Source organism: Phyllostomus discolor, chromosome 4, assembly GCF_004126475.2.
Source record: "Phyllostomus discolor isolate MPI-MPIP mPhyDis1 chromosome 4, mPhyDis1.pri.v3, whole genome shotgun sequence".
Classification (NCBI taxonomy): domain Eukaryota; kingdom Metazoa; phylum Chordata; class Mammalia; order Chiroptera; family Phyllostomidae; genus Phyllostomus; species Phyllostomus discolor.
Genome location: NC_040906.2, coordinates 4,412,016 through 4,432,838, shown reverse-complemented (window position 1 = coordinate 4,432,838; position 20,823 = coordinate 4,412,016). Strand labels below are relative to the sequence as shown.

The 20,823-nt window shown below is 46.2% G+C and overlaps 1 protein-coding gene across 4 annotated transcripts in view; it reads left to right on the top strand.

The window, feature by feature from the left end:
* Positions 1–8,569: 8,569 nt before the first annotated feature.
* Positions 8,570–20,823, top strand: part of GIGYF2 (GRB10 interacting GYF protein 2) — a 109,718-nt gene continuing 97,464 nt past the window's right edge. For 3 of the 4 annotated variants that reach the window (XM_036022695.1, XM_028511013.2, XM_028511012.2), the window contains exons 1-2: positions 8,570–8,670; positions 12,611–12,676. The gene's annotated coding sequence lies outside the window, so the exon portion shown is untranslated. The remainder of the gene's footprint in view (positions 8,671–12,610; positions 12,677–20,823) is intronic. The other variant, XM_036022694.1, reaches the window with a different exon arrangement.

Sequence of the window (20,823 nt, the reverse complement as noted above, 5' to 3'; positions counted from 1 at the left end):
GAGACAACAGTATGATTATTTCAAATCTCATTTGCTTCTCTGTACAGCGAGGCCATGTGACAGTTGAAAACTCCTGATTGCAATGATGGAGAATGTCACACAAGGGGACTTCAGACGAAAAGGACACATCCTGGGCCCTGTAACTTCAAAGACCGGGGACAGGGCTTCTGGGCCCCGCCTCGGTCACGAAGTCCTGCGGAGGTGGTTCCTTCCGCGCCTCCCACCCACCATCCCCACCCTCCATCTCCCTGACCTTGGCCTTCACTGCTTCTGCCCTGGGTCTCTGCTGTGCTTTCTCTGCCCTCGTTTGCCCCGACGGTCCACCCTGTGGCTAGAATAGTTCTTATAAGCTGCAAACTCTTCTTAACAGCTCCCTTCAACTTATTGGCTCCCCATTTTCGGGATCTGGCCCCTGCCCTCCTTTCCTGCCCCATCTCTTGACCCACCTCCTTCCCTCTCTCCTTCTAAATGGCACAGTCCAGGTAGGTGTAGTACTTAGCAGTTCCTAGAAAGTACTGCCGCCCCGGGGTTTTGCCTGTGCTGCTGTTTCCTCTGCCTGGCGTGGCGCTTCCTCCCTCCCTCCTTCCCTCCCTCCCTCCCTCCCTTCTCCTGGAAAACTACTTCTCATTGTTTGTGGCTCGGATCAGCCATGATCTTCAGAAAGCTTTTTTAAAATTAAGTTTATTGGGGTGACATGGGTCAATAAGCTTATATAAGGCTCAAGTGAATAGTTCTATGATATTTATACACCATCTGTATATGCATTGTAAGCTCGTCACCCAAAGTTCAGTCTTCCTCCCTCGCCATACACTGCACTCCTTCCACCCTCCTCAACTCCCCCCACCCCCTTCCCTCTGGTAACCACCATACTGTCGTCCATGTCCATGAATTTTTGTTCGTTTGTCATTTTCTATTGTACATCCCACCTATGAGCGAAATCATATGGCTCTTGTCTTTCTCCATCTGAAACATTTTGCTTAGCATGATACTCTCAAGATCCGTCCATGTTGCTGCAAATGGCAGCATTTCATCCTCTCTCCTGGCTGAGCAGTGCTCCTCTGTACGCACGGACCGTATCTTCTTCATCCCATCATCCATCAGAAGACCCTTGGGCGGTCTCCATGTCTTGGCTGTTGTGAATAATACTGCAACGAACATAGGGGTACATGTATCTTTACAAATAAGTGTTTTCACATTTTTCAGTTAGATACCCAGAAAAGGGATTCCTGTCACGTGGTAGCTCTATTCTTAATTCTTTTGAGGAAACCCCATACTGTTTTCAGGAAGCTTTCTTTTTTACTTGTTTAAGATTTTATTTTTAGCCCTGGCTGGCGTAGCTCAGTGGATTGAGCACGGGCTGCGAACCAAAGTGTCGCAGGTTCGATTCCCACTCAGGGCACATGCCTGGGTTGCAGGCCACGGCCCCCAGCAACCGCACATTGATGTTTCTCTCTCTCTCTCTCTCTCTTTCTCCCTCCCTTCCCTCTCTAAAAATAAATTTTAAAAAAATAAAAAAATAATAATAATAAAATAAATAAATAAATCTAAAAAAAGATTTTATTTTTAGAGAGCTGGGAAGGAAGGGAGAAGGAGAGGGAGAGAAATATCAATGTGTGAAATATTGATCAGCTGCCTCCTCTATGCACCTTGACCGGGGACCGAACTTGCATCCCAGGCACGTGCTCTGACTGGGAATGTCAAACCAGCGGCCTTTCAATTTGCTTTGCGGGATGACGCCCACCCCACTGAACCACACCGGCCAGGGCAGGAAGCTTTCTTGATGCTTCCAGTCTGGGTGAGGAGCCCCTTCTCAGGGTCCCCGTTTCACCCGGAGTGTCTCTCTGTTGTCACCCTTCTGTTAGCATTGCGCAGCGCCCTTCTCCTCACTTCCCCCTCCTCCCCGGGACTGTGCACTCTCTGAGGGGCAGGAAGTCTGTCTTGGCCACCGCAGGAGGCCCGGCGTGTGGCAGGGACCTTGTGGCTGTCAGTTGCACAAGGACCCCGCAGGCCTGCTGGAGCAGACACAGGCGGGCGAGGGAGAACCGCTGCCTCTGAGCCAGGGGCCCTCTGAGTGCCCTGACCGGGGAGCCTCGCCCGAGGGGACAGCTCTGAAAGTGAGGACAGCAGAGGGTGTGAGGACATCATTCTCACTGGGGAAGTGTGGAGTCCACTGCCCAGAGGCCTGCCTTCTACCAAGCAACAGGGAAGCAAACAAACAAACAAACAAACCAGTCTGCCTCCGCCCTGGATTAGTGGGATTCATGTGGGTGTAATGGGATTTGGAGCCAGACACAAAGCCAGTGACTAGTCTCCCCGAGCCTCAGTTTCCTCGCCTGTCCGGTGGGGATAATGATTGTGTATCCTGCAGGTTTCATGCCTGGTGCACACTCAGTGATGGGGGTATCTTGGTCCCCTCGGTGTCTTCCACCTTCCACTGCTTCAACTCCGTCTCCTCCCGAGGCCTGGGTCTCGAGAGTCACGTGCCAGGGATGTGAAGCCGAGGCGTTCCAGAAATGCTCAGTCCTGGCTGCTGCCTCGGCCCCAAGCCCAGACACCCACTTGCTCAGCTTCTCAGTTCTTTGGAGGCCCCCCCTTCCCAACCAGCCTGGGGAGATTTCCGACGGTCCACCTATTCCCCTGGCGTGCCCCCTGCAGCTGGCACCTGCTGAGCTCTCCCAGCCAGATCATGTGACCTGATGCCTGGGGGCCTTGTCCCCGGTCAGCCTGCTCCTTGCGCACCCCGCCCACGGACCAGGCCCAATTCTGACTGCCCGCTGGGAGTGGCAACGGGTCGTATCTAGACCTCGGGTCCTCTGTAAAGAAAGGTGGGCTCTGTCTCCTACCAAGATTTTTATTTTCCCCAACATGAAAAGTATTTCGGATGCCAAAGTGCCATGTAAGAGTGGCAGGTGTCCCCTGCCGAGATGCTCATGAGCTTTGACCCAGGGGTTTACTTATCCTATAGATAAATATAAGCATGAACAAGGGGGTATTTAAAGGGCTACTCACTCCTGCATTGTCAGGAATGGCAAAGGCCCTGGAAACAACCAGCATGTCTATCAGCAGGGCATCGATTAGTACAATATGGTGCATCCCCGTGAATGAACTCTGGTGGACAGCCAGTTACAAAGGATGTAGAAGACGCCAAGACAGATTGTTTGTTAGAAAAGGGCCGGGGGCAGAGCGGCGTGCATAACAATGCCCCGCCTTTGTCTCCGTTTGTCTTACCCGAGGTGGGAAGCCATGTCTGTCCACCCTGCAGACTGAGCTGTGTGAGGCCAGTGACCAAGTGGCTTTGGGGACCACCATGGTGTGCTCAGCCCTTGGGGGTGCTGAGGGTGAAGAAGCGCATCATCACGTTTCTGCACACAACATTCTGGAGAAAACCACAGCAGAATCTGTCAGCAGCAGGTTACCCGGGAGATGGAGAATCTGAGGGCCCTGGCTAGGTCTGAGGGCGATTAAATTTTTTTCCTTTCTATGTTTTGAACTCTAAAAGATTTTAAGTCTGCCCTGACGGGTGTGGCTCAGCAGACTGGGCATCGCGTCTCCAAGCAAAAGGTCTCCGGTTCACTCCTGGCCGGGGCACATGCCTGTGTTGCCGGTTCGGTCCCCAGTTGGGGGCGTGCGAGAGGCGATCGCTAGATGGTTCTTTCGCACACGGAGGCTTCTCTCCCTCTTTTTCTCCCTCCCGTCCCCTCTCTCTAAACATAAATAAATAAAATCTTCAAAATATTTAAAATCATGAACATGTATTGCTTTACTGCGGCTGTTAATAGCTAGTGGAAAGGAGAGGGGACACCCTGGCCACACAGGAAGCGAGAGGAGCAGCTGCGCATGCGTGTGGTGCCCCCTCCCGGGACCGCCGAAGTCCGGAACCCTAAATCCGCACAGGCTCGGGGAAAAAACGAGTGACGTTTTGGGAACATAGCGTCGTGTGTTCATGTGAAACGTTACGTTTACTCCAAGACAGTGCGTTACGATTTGTCTTGGTACACATCCAGAGGTTGTAAACAAGAACATAGTTTAAAACGTGCAAGTACTTTTATAATAAAAAATTGTTTTCAACCATAAAAGTGGATCTGCCTCTCGGGTTAGCATCTCAGCAGCCTTTCCCTGACGTTTGCTGCGCTCTCTGGCTAGGTGCCTCCCCACACTCCTTGCAATTTCTCTTCAGGGCTCTGCTGCGGGGCCATCCCTCTCAGTGAGGCCCCCGATGGGAGTGGTGCTGCCCTCCGCCGTGACAATTCTGTCCTGCTTTGTCCCCCCTCCTTCAAATGTCTGCACCTCCCCTTCCTTGCCGCCCACCCTGTCCCAGCCCTCCGCTCTCCCGGCTCTGTGGACGCTCCCGTCACCGAGTCAGGGGCCCTTTCCCAGCCCCAGCCCCCTGGACAGCCCTGCAGGTTTGTTGTTGCCAAGCACAGCTTCCTCCCCCTGTCCTGAGACTGGCTCCTGCCTCTCACCTCATCTTGCCTGTAGCTTCTCTCTGCCCACCAGCTACCCCTGGGCTTGCTGGGGGCCTGCCTTAGTCCCGTTTCCCCTCCCCCTCTGCTGGTGTTGGGAGATCCCCCACAATGTCCAAGATCTCAGGTGTGTAGCTCTGACCCGCTCTGATCTCCTCCATTTCAAATGGCCTCTTCAGATCTTAGGTGATTGTATCTGCCAGGACTGCTATAACAAAGTACCGCTGACCGGGTGGTTTACCAAAAACTGATTGTCTCACACTTCCGGAGGACAGAAGCCCGAGAAAAAGGAGATCGGCAGGGTTGGTCCCTTCAGGGGGCTGAGAGAGAAAATCAGTCCCAGCCCCCCTCCCAGCCTGTGCTCGTGTGCTGGCAGTCCTCGGCATTCCTTGGCGTGCAGACGTACCACCCGGTTCCACCTTCCTCTTCACCTGGAGACCTCCCTCGATGAGGGTCTGTGTCCAGATTTCCCGCCCCTCCCTTTCTAAATGAGCACTCCAGTCATAGTGAATTACAGCCCACCCTGACAGCCTCATTTTAGCTCGATTACCTCTTAAAGACCCCATCTCCAAATAAGGTGACATTCTGAGGTCCATTCTGAGGTTAGGATGCTAACATATCTTCGAGGGGGACACAATCTGATCCATAACGAGGATTTCCCAAAATTTAGTGGCTGAAAGCAGCCTCTGTTCATTATGCTCATAGATTTGGTGGATCCGGAACTCAGACGAGGCACAGCGAGGACGCTTGTCCCTGCTTCCTGACGTCTTGAGCTGGGACGCCAGGGCGTGACTGGCTGCTGGGGCTGGAATCCTTTGGTGGCCTGTCACTTGAACGTCTGATTGTCGATGCTGGGACTTTGGTCAGCGCTGCTGACAGGAGCGACTGCGTGGGCCTCTCCTTGGGGTCCGGGCATCCTGGCAGGATGGTGGCTTCGGGGCACCCGGACTTTCTACACGGCAGCTCTCGCTTCTGGAGAGACTGAGCAAACAAGGCGGAAGCTCCATGCCCTTTGGGATCTGGCACGGAGAGTCACCTTGTTTCACTTCCAGCACATTCTATCACTTACCGGGGCCCGAGGGGAAGGGAATTATACTTTGCCTCTAGGAAGGGTGGTGGCAAGCGTTTAGAGGAATACACAGTGTGGAAGATATTGCTGCTGCTATCTTTAGAAAAATACTAACTGTCACAGTGGATCAGCCTGTGTTTGGTAGAAATTAAACTCATTTCAGGGTTGGGGGAGGTCCTTATACCCTCCTCCCCCTGATGATCTGTTAGCCTCAACTTCTCTGTTTCCATAGCTGATACAACAAAGCTGAAACTTTATTGTTATCTCTGGCTAGGGCAGGTGTCTGTCTACTATTTTAACTTTAAAAACCACTCTTTAAGGAAACGTTGGAGAGAAAGAGTGAAACGAAAGAAAAGAGGAAAACACGCTTCCTGAGGAGTATATAATCAAGAATTTCCTTGATTCTCTAGGTATTTATTATCTACTGTGTGCCAGCACAATGCCAGCTGCCGAGGAAGCAAGGTCCAATAATGCACTATGTGCAATGGCTGAAAGCGTGGGGTGTCGTTAGCTTTCATCATCATCACCATCACCATCATTATCCCTTAGTTCAGTTCCTGTTCTCTGAAGCCTCTAGGTGAGGGCTAACAATACGCGTGAGGTACTCTGAAAACCAATTTAGCAGTTTTTGATAGAGTTAAGCCAACATCACATAACCACCAATCCCATTCCTAGGTACATACTCAAGTGAAATAAAAAACCAAAGTTTATGTTCACACAAGTCAACTGCATGTGAATATTTATAGCAGCTTTATTAAGAACCTCCCCAAACTATGAACAACCCAAATGACCCTCCGCTGAGGAATGGCTAAACAGACATAGCGCACATATCCACTGGGAAAAAACACTACTCAGCAATGAAAAAGAAGAAAGTATTGAAACATGCAACAGTGGGGCGGCCTCTCAGGTGCATCCTGAGAGAAAGAAGCCAGTCTCAAAAGGCTATGTACTCTATGGATTTATTTATATGACATGAGGCAAAACTGTAAGGATGGAAAACAGAACAGTGGTTTCAGGGGCTGGGCGTTAGGGAGGTCATTTGGGGTTATCTAGAAAGGGTCATTGAGGGGAACTTTGGTGGGTGATGGGACTATTCTGTGCCTTGATTTTAGTGGTAGTTACACACACCTGTATACATTTGTCAAAAGCTATAGAACCGCACGCGAAAGATGTTCAATTTTACTGTCTGTACTACAATTACAGGCACAGGTGAGGGACATTAGCTCTGCAATCTATCAGCCTGGGCTGGGAAGTCCTGGTTGAGATTTGCAGAGTCCCGTTGACTTTCTTGGGCTCCATAGTGCTATCACCAGGATTACAAGAGAGAACACAAGTGAAGTGCTTAATAAAGTGCTGAATTCCATAACAAAAGCATCGGCATTACTTTTTTCCCTTCAAAATAACAGTTTAAGGAATGCGTTCTTTGATCTGCAGAAGAGGATTAAAGAAGGCTTGGAGCCCTGGCCAGGCGGACACATTGGTGAGAGCATCCTGATATGCCGAAGTTGCGTCAGTAAGTGAAACAACAAGTTGATGTTTCTCTCTCTCCCTGTCCTTCCTCTCTCTCTCTCAAATTAATAAATAAAACAGTAAAAAGTAAAGTAGGCTTCGAAGCGTCGCGCGACTTAAACTTTTAAAGACGAGCAGGCATTGCACAGGTTTGGCGTGAAGTGTGGTGTTGGGAATGGCATTGTAATGAGAAGGAGCAGCGTGTTCAAAGGCTAGGTCAGGATGACGTATTTGAAGACCTTCAGCTGTGGGTATATCTGATTTTATGTGGGGGGGTGGGGGGAGAAAAAGGGGAGGGAGAATTGTTAAGGGTCAATTTGAGATTCTGCATTTCTAACAAGCTTCCAAGCGATGCTGATGCTGGTGGTCTGTTGGTCACACTGTGAGCTGCAAGGGCATAAAGGTCAAGGGAAGAAGGCATTTCAGGAAGTAGGAAGTGATCAGTGACATAAAAGACTCGGGAAGCTTGAAGTCAAGATGAGGGCTGAAATACTCCAGTTATCAGCCTGCATAGGTTAAGGCGTCCTGAGAGCAAGCAATAGGTGGATGGGTCAGGATAGAAGTCACAATGAGGCTGATGATTGCTTGCTGGGGCGTGGGAATTGAGAAAGTGCTTATAAATAACTCTTTTGTGTGTAGTTTGGCTTTGAAAGGGAACGGAGAGATAGGAGGTGTTTGGAGGAGGAATTGTAGTTGGTAAACATTAACTTTTAAGAGGGAAGAACATTTGAGTATTTTTAAAAGCTGATGGGAAGGATCCCGTAAAAAATAAGTTGGAGCCACTGGGAAATAATGGAATGACCCGAGTAAGGTAGAGTTGCCAGATTTAGGAAATAAAAAATACAAGACACCCAGTTAAATATGAGGTTCATAAAAACAATGAATGCTTTTTTATTGCATGTCCCCAATATTGCCGGGGTCCTGTATTTTATCCGCCAACCCCCCACACGGGAGATTTTTAGGTAAAGGGGTTGTTGCCCCGGAGGAAGTAGGAGGGGGTGGGAGCTCTAAAGTCCTTCCAAGCCGTCACATCGCAAGACTCTAGAATGAATCTCCAGTTCTATCAGCACCGATAGTAAGTAGAGAAAGTGCTTTGAACACTAGCTTTTGGCGCTTCCTCATTTTCCCTAGGAGGGCAAGCGGGCAGAAAAATGCTGGATGAAACTCTGGAAAGGTTCTAGTTTGGAAGCTCAGCTCGTAAATGATGCGGAGCTTTTTGAACTGTGAACCGGCTCTGGATTGGGCACACAGGGCAGTGAGTCACAGGGCGCCTGGCCCGGGTCCAATTCTGGACACCAACTCCACTCAACTCAAGGGCAGGAAGTGAGCCCCGGCCCCCGGGCCCGCAGGCGCCTGCGCCGTGCCGCTGCCCCGCCTCCTCCAGCCCGACATCCGGGGCTTGGGCAGGGGCGTGTCTGGGGAAGAGCGGCGGGAGGCAGCGGAAAGGAATGATGTCGTGGGAGGCTGGGGATGAGCCGGGAGGGAGGCCTGGCGGGGCGGGAGCGGAGCGGGGGGCGTGGCGGAGCGAGCGCGCTGTCACGTGACGTGCGTGGCGACGTGTCGGCCATCTTGTGTTGTTGAGGCTGAGGACTGACTTTGGTTCTGAGAGACTCCTGTCCCGGACCGCAGGTAACCAGCGGCTCCGTCTCGCTGCCCAGCTTTGGCTGCGCTCCGCGCCCTGGCTCCGTCACTCTCCCGGGTCGTCTGGGCCTGCCGCCCGAGCTCGCGTCCCCGCCGCTCCGGCAGACCTGGTGCCGCCGCATGGACACCCGCAGGCCGCCGGGGCAGTGGCCGCGGCTGGCTCGGGCGTCAGGCGAGGGGACAAGTCAGGTGCGGGGCCGGAGCGACCCTCCTCTCCGGCGGGGGGGCACGCCGGGCCCGGGCGCGTCTTGTGCTCGGAGCCGGCGAGCCCCCTCCTCCGGGGCCCGTTGGCACCGCGGTGGGGAGCAGAGGAAGGGAAGAGGGTGGTGGGGTGGGCAGTGTCAGGCCGGCTTGCTCAGGGCCAGAGGTCTCGCCATCCGCTACCTGCTCCTCGGGGCCAGCCACCCGCCCAGCCTCGGGGTGCCAGGGTAACAGCTGCTGCGGCCAGACCGCTGCTCCTGCCGGCCCTCCTCCCCACACCTGGCCTCTGCGAGGTGCGCCCTTGCCCTCCTCACCGAGCATCTACCCTGGGAAACCCTTTCCGTGGCGAGAGGACTGGGTCTGGACCAGGCCTGAGGCCAGGTGGAGCCATGATCGGACGGCACCTGGGACAGAGGTTGGGAAAGTAGAGCTCGTGGCAGCTTTGGGACCCGAACGTGCACGTCAGGTTAACATGGGCATTAGCGTTCAAGTGTCAGCAGTTTCCCATGAAGCATTCGGAGCACTTCAGTGTCGAGGCGGAAACATAAGTCAAGCGACCAGGGAAGGAGGGATGAAAGAAGCAGATTGTCTGCCGGTGTTCGGGAAGCCGTAACGTTGCTTTGCATTTACCTACCACTGTTTTTTAAATTCCTCCTCTCCCTGCAAGTCAAAGCACTTAAGCACACCTAGTGTCTGTGTAGGGAAGGTAAGTATTCCAGTTTAATTTGCAAGAACACTGAGGAAGGGGCCAGAACCTGAGAACAGCTTCTTACCCAGCGTAACCCAGCCTGGATGTAGGCAGTCCTCGTTGCCACTGTTAGGTGCAGGGAAGATAAGTCTTCACTTATGTGCTATTTCCTTCTAGGTTAAAAGAGAATTTTCGTGCCATCCTTCCTGTACATTGACTGTCATCCTTCTCATATTTGCAGCTCTGGCTTTACAGAGTGGTGTCCACTTGGGCTGGAACGTGAATGCGTTCCGTCCCTGAGGTTTCGGTGTGTTTCAGTAGTTGGTGTGGCGGGTTCAGAGTGCTGCCGCTGGAAGGTGTGCTTTTCTGTTACATCAGATGTTGACATCAGTGGGAGGCACTAGAAAAAAAAATTTAAGTGGCACGTTTCTGGAAAAATGTCACGGTTCTTCCTTTGACATTTCACACGGAGGGATGCACTGGTGGTGGTAGGGATTCACCAGAAAAGAAAGGGCCTCAGAGCTTTTCTGTCCTTGACAAAGCACTTAAAAATTTTGAGACTGAGGAGGGAGAAGGGACCATGTGTCTTCATCCATTTATTCATTCATGCATTCATTTATTTGACAAATAAGAGGCCTTGCTGCACTGTTGGGTGCTGGGAGCAAAACAGACCAAAAATTCCTGTCTCCATGGAGCTCATTTCTAGACAGATACAGGAACACGAAGGTAAAATACACAGTGCAGTGGTAAGTGATGTGGGAAAAAAAGAGACAGGGACATAGGATGATAGGGAGGTGGGGAGGAATTAATGTTAAGTAGAGTACCCTGGGTGGGCCTCATGGCAAAGCTGTATTTGAGGAAAGTCCTGATCCAGGTAAAGGAGCTGTTCCTGTAGCTCCATGGGGGAGGGATGCTCCAGGCTAGGGACGCCAGGGCAAAGGCCCTGCGGCGGGAGCTGAAGTGGGGCAGGTCTGGGGCGGCTGGGGAGTGCGGCCGTGGCCCCCCCGCGCTCAGTCCGAGAGGAGAGGCGCAGGTGAGAGGTGGGCTGGTGGGAGACGTGTACCCAGGTCATGTCTACTGAAATGAGAGGCGTTATTCAGTGTCCTGGAATCCGCCACATCTCTGTGCCTCTTGGGAAGGGAAATCAGATTCTGGAAGTTTGGGCACCTGTGCCTAACCCCGGCACTGCGCATGACCCCCTCCTGCCCCACGCTACCCAATTTGGAAAAATTCAGGATGCTCCCAGAACATATTTCAGGAAGTTCTCATGAAATATCTTTCTCTAAAGTAAGTTTTTAAATGAGGTTGATACACTGCCTAAAGTGGTTTTTCAAAATGAATTGCTTTCTAAGAAGGGGATTTTTGCAATAGTTCAAAATATTTGAACATGTGAGGAAACAAATTTCCTTTGAAGTTTAGATACAGATCGGTTATGAAGGGATAGGACCTGAAAGAAAGGTGAAGTCAGAGTGTTAACACATACTGTCCTTGATGTGGTTATTAAGGAATTCTTAATTGTTTCTCTTGTCCAGCGTATTTCCAATTACTCAGGGACTCTTCCACTAATTTGTTTGTGTACCTTTTATAGCATTTTACAGTGTGGAACTTCTTGTGCTGGGTTTTTTTTATTCCTCCCCTTTTACCTTTCAGATTAATTCTTCATTTTATACTCAATAGAGTTTTTCATTGGAAAAACATTTTCCTGATTTCTTCTAGCTTATTTCTATATTCCCATTACTGAGCTTTCGTAAATGCCCTCTTTCATTTTAATTCACCTTACGAATTTAATATCTTGGTTTTGAAATATTTTTGCTTGTGAGTTGCATGTATGAAAGATAATTTGATACAGGCTTGCCTGAGTATCATAAGACAGGAATTACAACTTCAAGGTGTGAGTGGAGCTTCTTGGCTCAAAAGAGACGTAGTGACGATAGTGACAAGGGTAGTGTTTTCCATAAATCACTCTTCTCTCTTTTTGTTCCTTTGTGGAGTTTGAAATGACATTTCTAAATTACAGTGTCTTTGATGTCATACCAGCTCATTTGTTCTCATGACTGTGCATTTTAATACTCCATATGTCTGTTCCCTTTTTGTTGACCTTCACACTGGAAAATGACACTATTGGTAATGATTGCTATCCAGGGGAACCCTTTTGGGGTGAAATGGTGATGATTGTCCCTTTTACTCTTATCTTCCTAAGGGATCTTAGATTTGTGCCATTTTGAAAGACTGACTTCATTAGCAGTATCCATTAGCCCCAGCTGAGTCAGTTTTCAGTACTTGTTGTGTTACTGTGTTTCTCATAGATGACAGCGGGACCAGTCTCATTGGGTGGGCTCTGTGGCCTGTGTTGGTGTTAACCCAGGTATTTTAGAGGCAGGTTAAATGTCCGTTTTTCTTCAGCAATTTGAGTTGTTTTACATTATTTGCTTTTCGCTAAGAGACCACTTGAAGCTATTGTGGTTCATTTCATTCCTTGTCACTAGAAGTATCACCGTCTTGTGGATTTTTAAGATGCTATCTCAACAGAGCATTAAAAGAAGGTTGTGATTTTGCACCTGAAAGCTCACCTGGAGCCCTGCTCTTGGATGTTTTGACAGTGGACATACTTCCTGGGGCTCACTGATTATTTGTGTGGTGTATGTATTGTATTACTGGCTGTCATTTTTCTGTCATACATGTTTAAAGAGTTGATACCAAATCTCAGCAATGTGGTTTTGAATGCAAATTCTAAATAATCACTTTCCGGAAACCTTATAGTGGTGCTCATAGTGGTGCTCATTTGTGAGCTTCGTCAGATTCACTAAGAACTTTTGGTAACAATATGTATTTTTCAGTCCCACTTTAGAGCTACTGAGAGACATGCTCTAGATGTTAGGACAGAGAATCTGGTTTGTAAGTATATCAGGCGATTATGGTATTTTAACCAGGCTTGGGATTCATTTCCTGTAAAACATATTCATGATTTAAAAAAATATGTTTTTAAAGTTTCATAAGAGATTGCTTGATCATTTACTTTGATACTTTTATTATTTACAGTGTTAAAGGGGCCTGAACAAAGTCTGCTCAAACTGCCTGCTGTGAACCAGCCGAAATTTTGAACAGGTGAGTGTTGAAGGAAGGCACAAAGCTGAGGAGGGTTTATGCAAATAGATGATTTTTGCTTTGAAGATTTTGGTTATTTTTGTACTATTATTTCTCCTAAGGTTATAGACAATGAATGAACAACTTCTCTAGTGCTATCCAGATCCTTATGAATCATAAGAATAATCACACCTTTTCTGAATTGATTCTGGTATAAATTTGTGTCTTAAACTGTCATAATGACTTTTTGATGGTATGAAACAGGGAAAGGAATGCTTTGGGGGCAGGGATAAGGTAGTATCTTAGCCCACCAGCAGCTGGCTTCATGAAGGATTTGATCTAGAAACTGGGAAGCGTTCAGGGACCAAGGCTGTCCAGGTAACACTTTCCTCCCCTCTTGCTAGTCACGGTCCTCTCTCGTCCCTTGTTATCCCGCTTTGCTTGTCTTTCCACAGTCTGACCTTTTACGCTTTACAAACTCGTGGAAGAAAACTGCCACTTCATCCCTGGAGCCACATGTGAGCTCAGGCTCCATTGCCGCTAGCTAGCTGGTTACAGTTGTGTCCCCATTTCAGGTTCCCGGGAAGGAAAATTTGTTTGGTTTAACTTGGTTTAGTTCTCCATCTTGGGTCCATTTAGCATAGCCATGGGGTTGGGGTCCAAAGTGCAAACTAGTAGTTAGTTGGAAGGTCCCACTCCAAAGAGTGGGGTCAGGTCTCAGAGAAGGTGGTGTGTTGGCTCTTCCAATCAGCGACTCGTCACAGACCCACAGAAGCTTCTAGACGATTTTCCTTTCCTAGAAAAATTTCTTGTATATAGCTCAGCAGTTTAAATTTATGTGTCCTGAAGAGTTAAAATTTATGCATATCTTCTGGTGAATGAGGGCCAATAAGTCTCACCAAGCATCTTTGTTGAAACTTCCTAGTGCAGTGTTTTAACGAAAGTTCTTGATTGGGGCAGGGAAAGGGTAGGAGCTTCAAATGAGCACCTGAGATAAAGGTTTAAAAAAAGAACATAAGCAAATGAGCGGCTTGGTGGAGAAATTCAATGGTTACTTATTTTTCAGTGATTACTTTGATAAGTTTTCATTTCTGCGTACTTTTTACATGACTAAGCAACGCAAACATTAGAAGGGGTAGAGAATTGAAGGGTGGGCCTTCTATAGATGAACCTGTATTCGCATTATTTGAGTGGTGGAAGGGACTTTTCACTGTTGGTAAAGGGTCAGTGAGACAGTATACACTTTTGTATTCACATGTTTTTGTTGCCTATAATTATTAGGTAATACAGAAGCAAACTTTTTAAATGGACATTTTAAAGTCCTATTTTTGTTTGTAACTTTTATGTCCTTGGTGACATGTAATTGCTTAAGTAATTTCTATTCCTTAAATCATGTTAGTATATTAGCATATTGAGATTTTTGATGCGAAGCCTAGGGATTACTAATAAAATGAACTACTACAGAGTGATGTATTGAATGACAGGCCATAGATGTGTCTTCCTAGGATACTGTTTTTCAGCCAAAGTTTCTTCAGTAAATCAATTGCAGCTGAATTCATTTTTAAGGGAGAGGAGTCTTACACTGTATGTTTTCTTTAATCTGGATGTTGAGGTAAGGCTTATTCAGGACTTTGTGAGGGTTAAAAAGATTTCCACATAATCTGTATAAAACTGTCACAGACTCTAGCGAGTCCTCTCTGTAAAACGTGGGCTTGTGGTGAGATTATCAAATAACATGGTAGTATTTATGACACTGTATTTTTCCTAGAATAGTTCACAGTTGCTAGTTTTGTTCTTGTCCTTTCACCAAAAGGGGGAAAAAGAGAAACATTTACATACTGTTCAGAAGCAATGGGGAGAAGGATAGTAATAGCTTTTCTTCTAATAGCGATATCGTGGCCAGTATGTTCTTGGGAACAAAGCTGCTTTTATTCCAGTTGTCCTGGGCCTGGAGGAAGTCTTGGAGCTCTGGTCCCTTCAGTACTGGTCCCATGGTTGTGGAATCTGGTGAGGAATTGGCAGAGGCACTGTGTCGGTACTTTCTAAATGGTCAGTCATGGCTCAGGTCTTGAAGACATGGCCACATCCGGGGGCCGCTCATGATTAACCTCTGGGGAATTGAGTGGTGCTGCCCGAACCACAGCCAGTTGAGTAACTGGGTGTAAAGCCATGCTGCCAGATCCGTGGGACAGAGAGCCTTAATTTGTGTTCCGGAATCCGACCTTCTCCTCTCATCTTTTATATTACTCCACCGTAGTTAACGAGGTTTCTGATAGTGTGCTATGAGAACGCGTAGTCTTCCCTCAACAAAGGGCTTGCTGCGTCGCTTGCTTCAAGTGATGCGGAAGGGTAGAAGGTGGAGGAGAGTGGGACAGAAAGGGAGATTGTTAAAAGGAGAAAAAGGGACTTCACAAAATGAACTCCTCTGAAAATGGCAAGGAAATGGAGGAGGAAACGTACCCAAGCAGTACGGAGCGCTCTGTCAGTGTGTAGTGAAAAGCTTGTGGCTTTTTAAGTGGAGAAATGGGGGTTTAATTTTCTGTCACTTATTACCTGTAACTTTAGGTAAATAAGTTAACCACTCGGAGCCTCATTTTCCTTGCTTGTAAAGTCTATCCCATGGTGATTGTGGGAATTAGAAATCTAAAATGCCCAGTACCATGCCTGACACATAGTAAATAGGCTCAGTGAATGGTAGCTTGTGTGATTATCATTATGATGTAAATAGGTAAGTTTTGATTGTAAAATTTCATATTTATGATTTGAGTAGAGACATCATTGGGTTCTGTTTGTAAGCCTTTTTGTTTGGTTTTGAATCCAACAAATATTTGAATACCTCCCTTATGCCAGGTGTTGGTCTAGCCTTAGTGGTGAGCAAAACATCAACGGGCCCGTCTTCGTGGGGCCCGCAGCCTAGTGACAGAGGCACTTAAAAAATACGTAAGTAAACTTCAGAACGTGAAAAGTCTCTCTGTCCTTGGCAAAGATATATATTTAAAACGCTAGATACTTTTAGAACAAGCATCACATTTGGATCATGGTGCTCTTGTCATTGGTATCTTGTGCTCCTTAGCGCGCTTCCCAGGGCATGTGTGGTCGTTCTGAGTTAATGGTATTTCCTTCGTCATGTTCCCTCTTTCTCTGAGACAGACGTTCTCCACTTCCTGATCTTAGGACTCCTTTTCCCTCTTGAAAGTTAGAGAACCGCAAAGAGCTTTTGTTTTTTTAATTACATCTATCTATATTTATCACACTGAGTAATTTAAAATGATTTATTAACTCATTTTAAAATAATAATCTTGTTACATGTTGACATAAATACATTTTTGAGGGAAAATACCCATTTTCTAAAACATTTCTAAATTTATAGAAGGCAGGTGGATTCTCTCACCTGCTTTTCTGTTCAGTCCGTTGTTTGTTACTTTGGTTGAAGTATGTGAAGAACACTTATGTCCACAAGGATATGTATGTAGTTGGAAAAGGGAGGAGTGTTCAAGAGCTTTTTCAGAAAATGGCAGGTGTTCTTTGATAATACACAAACTCAACAAGTAATAGTTTTGAAAGGTCAGCTGCAATGTGAAATGTGAATTACGTCAATGCACCTTTGTACTCTTATGTTAAAATCCATTGGTGTTGCACATTTAATGGATATTTTATCTTTTACATGTTCAAAAACTCACATTTATTAATATCAATACCCATCAAAAAAGCCTTCAGCTATTGAGAAAGTGTAAGTACTGGAAAATGCATCAAGCTCATGGTGGTGAAAAGTTCCCCAAAATTTTAAGTTTGCTAGAAAGCTGAAATTTTATAATTGGTAACAAGTACTGTCAGTTGTTTTCCTTGAAGAGACATTCTCACTTTGTTCATTTTTTTTTATCCTCACCCGAGGACATGCTTATTGATTTTAGAGAAAGGGGAAAGGAGGGAGAGAAGAAGGGAGAGAAACATTGATTAGTCGCCTCGTGTTTGCGCCCTGACTGGGAACTGAACCTGCAGCCTAGCACGCGCCCTGACTGGGGAGCGAACCTGCGGTCGATCCTGTGATTTACAGGACGATGCTTCCAGCTGAGTCACACTGGCCGGGGCTCGCTCTGTTCATTTTTGGAAAAAAGTTTGCTAAGTATGCAGGTCTGGATAACCATATTTGTGTATCAGCTGATTTTTTTAAGTCAGAGCGATGTTCCATGAAGAAAAGAAAGCAGCTAGTTGAGTTTGCAACTCAGAACAGTCTCTTAAGTGCCTTTCTCTGAGTCCGTGGTTTGCAGCAGAAGCACTTGATGCATATTTCCCACTTCATCACGTAGAATAATAAAAAGATGTTTGCGCAGTGGCCAACATTTAAAAAATCAGTAGTTTCTACTGCTTTGTCAAAGGCATTCTTAAGTAAAATGGGCTTTTCTCCCCTCCTGTGAGTATTTGGCAGAGGTGGTGAAGAGTATGGTAACTGCTAGTCCAGTGTGGTGCCGTTCATTTGAATGGCGCTGAGGCGCCAGCAGCTTTCCTCATCACTGCTTTGTGTGGTTAGTGCAGTGCCAACAGAGTGAAAAGCGCAGTTAATACTTGAGTATTGTCGTAAAGGTGGTTTTGGCATCCTGGATACCTTGGAGTTTCAGAAGACTGGAAGACCTTGTTTTGAGAATTGCTGCTCTGGGGAATGGGCAGTTTTCAATGTTATTGAACGTTGATTTCAGTAACAAGGTTAATCAGTGTTGATTTTTTTTATTTTTATTTTTTAAAAATATTTTATTTATTTATTTTTAGAGAGGGAGAGAAACATCAATGTGTGGTTTGCCTCTCAGGTGTTCCCCCACTGGGGACTTGGCCCCCAACTCAGGCATGTGCCTGGGACTGGGAATTGAACTGGCGACCCTTTGGCTCACAGGCTGGCACTTGATCCACTGAGCCACACCAGCCAGGGCTACATTGATTTTTTAAAAAAGCATTAAAACAAATAAGTAATTGTTTGAAATAGAAACTAGAATAATAAGCATATCATTGAAGGTTTTTAGATTTCAATGAGGATTTTCAGTGCTGGGTAGATACAGACTTGTTCATAGGTTTATTCAGTGGAGCTCCGTGCAGTGGTGGAAATGGTCTACAAGTCTGCACTGTCCAGTACTGGCGTGAAGAGCCGTGTGTGACCACTGAGCACTTAAAATGTGGTTAACGTGACTAACTGCATTTTTTAAAATGTAGAAAACCTTTACTTTTGCCCTGGCTGGTGTGGCTCCGTGGATTGAGTGCCGGCCTGCGAACCAAAGGGTCGCCAGTTCGATACCCACTCAGGGCATATGCCTGGGTTGCTGGCCAGGTCCCCAGTAAGAGGGTGCATGAGAGGCCGCTGATCTGTGCTTCTCTTCCTTTTTTTCTCTCTCTAAAAACTAAACTAAAAATTAAAAAAGTTCTCAGAAATTATATTACTGGATCAGAAAATATGAACATGCTTATGATTCTTGATTCATACTGCACATTGGTTTCCAGAAGCTTAAAAAACAATAACAAAAAATGAGATAAAATATGGTACATATGTGCACAGATCCAGAATATGTAGTTAGAAAAAATGGCATGTGTCTATCCTTCTGTAATGACCACCTAGGTCAAGACAGCGAGCATTTCCAGCGCCCCCAAAAGACTCCTCTTCATCTCCAGTCAGTAGTTCCTCTGTGGTGAGCCGTGTTCTGACGTCATCACTGATTATTTTACTTATTGAACATTTTATAAAAGGGATCATGCAGTATATGTTCATTGGTGGCTGACTCCCTCACTGAGCATCTTGTCTGTGAGATTCATGCATGATTGTGGCTATTATCAGTAGTTGATTCTTTTCTTTTTTATTGCTGAGTATTTCGTTGTATGAGTAGATTACAATTTTATAAAACTATTGTAAAATAATTTTAATCTTACAGAAAAGTCGTAAAAATTATTAAGATTTTCTGTATGCCTTTCATCCCATTTGGTCCCCAATTTTCTTCATAGTAAGAAATTGATACATTTTATTACATAGAAAATTGACTATGGTAAAAAATACTCTAAGCAAAGTTTAAAGATAAATAAAAAATGGTGGGTGCACCAATTTTTAGCATTTTCTTATTTGCTTGAATATTCATTCTCTATGTACACATATAATTTAAAATATAGTTTTAAATTTATATAATTTTTTCTTTTTCATTTGAGAATATGTTACAGACCTCACACTCCTTTTTCTCTAAACATTTCAGTGTTACTTTCTAAAAATAACATTTTCTTACTGAAACAGTAAAAATTTCAGAATCATAAACATTAATTGTCTAACCCATAACTGCTGTTCAAATTATCCTAATTGTTTCTTTAATGTGTCTTATAGCAGGGGCATCAAACTCATTTTCACGGGGGGCCACATCAGCCTCGTGGTTGCCTTCGAAGGACGGAATGTAATGTTAGGACTGTATAAATGCAGCTGCTCCTTAGCGGCTAAGTGAGACCTTCGCTCTGCCGCCGGGCAGAAACAAGGTGCCGGGCCGGATAAAACAAGGTGGAGGGCTGGACTCGGCCTGCGTGTCTGGTGTCTGCCACCTGTGTCTTATAACATGTTTCCTTACTAGTTCAGGATGGAATTAAGAATCATACTTGCTCACAGTTTTTATGTCTTTAGTCTCCCTTAACCTGGGACGGTTCCTCATCCTTGCTCTTTTATGACACATTTTTGGAGAGTACAGTTAATTGATTTTATGTCTATTAATTTGAGTTTGATTTCCTTCTTTCCATTCTTCCTCACTTCCTTCCCAGCTTTTCTGTTTTTTTCCCCTCCCTCGTCCCTCCCTCCCTCCTTGTTGCCCTCCCTTCCTTCCTTTTGGTTTTAGAGAGGAGAAGGGAGGGAGAGAAACATCAGTGGGAGAGGGAAACATCAGTTGGTTGCCTTTTCATATCTACCCCGATTTGGGAATGAACCTGCCACCCAGCATTGTGCCCTGACTGGGAATTGAACCAGTGACCTTTCGGTTTGTGGGATAGCACCCCACCAGCTGAGCCACACTGGCCAGGGCTTGATGTTTTTTCAAGATTAGTTTCAGTTTATGCATTATTGTTAGGAATATAACATAAGTGATGCCATGTCCTCAGTGCATCATATCAGGAGGCACATGGTGTCAGTTTGTCTTACTATTATTTTTTTAAACATTTTATGTACTTATTTTTAGAGAGAGGGGAAGGGAGGGAAAAAGGAGAGAAACATTGATGTCAGAGAAATATCATTCGGTTGCCTCTCGTATGTGCGCTCCAACCGGGGATGGGACCTACAACCCAAGCATGTGCCGCAACTGGGAATCGAACTGGCAACCTATCGCTTTGCAGAATGATGCCCAACCAACTGAACCACACCGGTCAGGGCAGTTTGTCTCATTAATTATGTTTCCTAACTTAGTAACAACCAGATAGAAGAGATGCATACAGCAAGGATGTGGGAAGGGGCTTGGAGCTTTAATGCACTCTCTGGCATGCCACCCCTCCTCACACCTTGAAGCTTCATACAGTTTGTTTCATCATTCACTTTTTGATGGACATTTGTGTTGATGAGCACAATTGCCAAATTTCAGTTAATTATGAATAAGCCACTGCGAATATCTTACACTGTACTTGTCTTTTGGTAGAGATTTCCCTTGAGTATGTCTAGCAGTGGATTATGGGATCATGGGTTAGGCATATATTTAGATTTAATAATGCCAGACTGCTTTCTGAAGTGGTTTAACTAGTTTGCAGTAATGTAGCTATTAATCATGTGTTACCTTAATCCAGATGTGGCTAAGGTAAAAATGGCTGGCTTCTGGAATGCAGGTAGGACTGTTCATTTACTTGGTATATGTGAAGGAGTGCTAGGGGAGCAGCTCTGTTTTCTGCTTTGGGGAAAGTGGAGGGAAGGAAACCTGGGGGCAGATTCGGGTTCCATGGCAGTCATGCTGTGTTAGTCTTTTGGCAGACTATGCATAGTACTGGCTGGACTTAATCCCAGATTTGCCATAGTTTTTTTCTGGGTAAATTTTACATACCCAGGTTAGTGGAAATTTGTAGTACCAGGTAATTTTTTATCAGGAAGATTTAGGGGGTTTTCAAAAGTGTATGTGTTTTGAATTGTTAGTAGAGTAGGGGTAGCTCATCAGTCTACTAAGACTGCTCCCGGGAAGCAGTACTGG